At 60.1% G+C, this 2,409-nt stretch overlaps 1 protein-coding gene across 1 annotated transcript in view; it reads left to right on the forward strand.

Annotated features, from left to right (window-relative positions):
- Positions 1-2,409, forward strand: part of LOC113204432 (cholesterol 7-desaturase nvd-like) — a 43,831-nt gene that overhangs the window by 1,001 nt on the left and 40,421 nt on the right. The window lies entirely within an intron of this gene.

Raw genomic sequence — 2,409 nt, forward strand, 5'->3', positions numbered from 1 at the left:
CCCCTACATCTGCGTACGTTACGGGGCGCACGAGGACGACGGTCGCTTACCGAAAGAACGGGTAAATCATCTCTTTCGCTTTCATTATGAAAGACCCCCCGAAAAGAAGAAATGAAAGCAGGACATAGTCGGCCAGAAACCTGTAATGGAGGGAGATACTCATTTTCTATGGCCGCGCTTGGCGAGAGCAGTCAACCAGGCGAAGTCGAAATGTGTTTTTCTGTTATCGTTTTTGGGCAGATTGGCCAATTTTTGCCACGGCGAATTCCAGCCTTACAACAAGTCTTTCGGCAACCCCAACGGTCAGGGGCGGGTACGTAGCCCGGGGACTTGGACGCACGACTCGAGCAAGGGCATTCCCCCTCCCATCCAATGGGTGTCTGTACTCCAAATGTATGCGCCAGCGAAGGGGTTGGGGGAGGTGGGGGAGGTAAAAGTGGCGGGGAAGAGTCAACTTTTATCATTTATTGTTAGGGCGCTGATGCAATAGCCTGGTATGTTGCAGTTGCAGATTGAGCCAGTATGGTTGTCAAAAATCGGGTTAATCGGTCAAGCGACAATTGCAAACTACAATTATTGTCCTCATTTGTATTGTGAGAGTATGAATATAGCCCATCTGTACCCAGTAGCGGCGCGCCTTTACTTTGTCAGACAATCATCAGCCTGAGCCTTATCAGACGAGGGCCGACCTTTCGCGATATGGAATTGAAGGGAGGGGAGGGAGGGAGGGGGTGCGATGCGACCGCACTCCTCCCGCAGCACTTCGCATCCACACATTCGCAAATAATAACTTTCCGCATCAGATTCGCATCCGGTTGCGTCCGACCCGGCTCGTCTGGACTTATCAGAATATCGGTGGCAGATGCATCTCCCGGGCTCTTGGCCGGGCCGTCTGGCTGGACGAACCTCCTCCCCGCCGTCGCCGCCCCACCTGGGGCCCCATCACCATCGGGCCCCACCACCTCACTCACCCCGCCCCCCGTCTCGACAAAAGCCCCACCGGGATCCCATTCATAAAGGCCCGTGGGGAAGACAATTGCTGAAGGGATGGGGCGAGGACACACTCACACACACACGTGCGTGCGCCCGGTGCTGGTGTGGGCGGAGGACACGCAAAACTGGGCCGAGCGGTCACACACACACACACACATACACAAAGCATTTCGCGAGTATAAAGGCACACGACAGGGACGCCGTGCGATTTGCTCCTCTCGATTTTTCTATTATTGACATCATTCTTCATCCGCAGCATTCCGGAGAGGCCGTGCTGGAGTGGGAGAAGAGGAGGAGGGGGGATGGGTGGGGGGGAGGTGTGAGTGTGAGGGCGGGCTGGGGGTGAGGGCGGGGACCCATGCGCTGGGGTTGGGGCACCCTCTGCTCGTGTGTTGGGCAGCGGGGCGGGGCGGGGCCGGGGGCGCCGGCGCGGTGGAAGAAGAATGCATCGTGAATAGGAGCGTTTGAAATCTGTAATTCCCTGTGTGACTGGCGGCCGACCCGGCGGCGCGCTGCCGCTTGCCCTTTTGCGGCGCGTCGGCGGCGGCGAAAAACTGCTGAAAACGCGCGCGCATCTGCAATATAAATCGATCGCTCGAGGGGGCGAGACGGCGCCGACGGGGCCCCTTGTGTGTTTGTGCTTCCCGCTGCGATGAGCGCTTGTGCAAGGGGTGCGGGCGGGGTATAGGGACTGCACCGCGCGCTTTCTCTGGACACAGAGCCGTGCCGCACTGCTCTGCTCCAGATATGGAGCGCCCCGGGGCGGGGGCGGGGCGAGCCGTGGCGGAGGGGCACTATGCTTAGCGCGCCCGCGGCCCGCCGGCTGCACTGGACGGACGGGACGGGCACCCGGCGACAGGCACCCCTCCTGCGGGCCGTCGCGGGACACGTGGGGCACGCGTGGAGGTGGAGGCGGGGCGAGCTCTGTTCGCTTTCATCTGTCGCTGCTGCTGCTGCTGGATGGGGGCTGTGTTTAGGGTTTCAGTGATTTGACTATTCACACACGCACACAGAGGCGTCGAATCGCATGCTGAGCAGAGAAATTCGATACAAAACTGAACGGGATGCATAGAAAATCGCGCTCCGCGCTCCTCTTGCTTCCTCCGTCGAAAAAGATGAGAGGAAGTAGAGGGGGAGGAGGAGGAGGAGGAGGAAGCAGCGGTCAGCACGGCACCTTTTGTCCCCTTCCCCCCTTCCCTTTAGTCCATCTCCTCTGCCTCTTCTCCTCTTTCGCCCCCCGTTTTCTGCCGCCTTTCTCCGCATACCCCCCTTGTCATCCCGCCCCCTCCCCGCGCTCCCGTTTCTTTCCTTCACCAGCAAGCAGACTCCATTTACGGGGGTGCGTGCCTGGGCCTGGCTGCTGGCTGCGCTGGCGTGTCCTGCCCCGCCCTACACCTTACCGCGCCCCGCCCCGCC

The sequence above is a fragment of the Frankliniella occidentalis genome, unplaced genomic scaffold, assembly GCF_000697945.3.
Source record: "Frankliniella occidentalis isolate FOCC.00 unplaced genomic scaffold, Focc_3.1 Scaffold2, whole genome shotgun sequence".
In the NCBI taxonomy this organism is placed as follows: domain Eukaryota; kingdom Metazoa; phylum Arthropoda; class Insecta; order Thysanoptera; family Thripidae; genus Frankliniella; species Frankliniella occidentalis.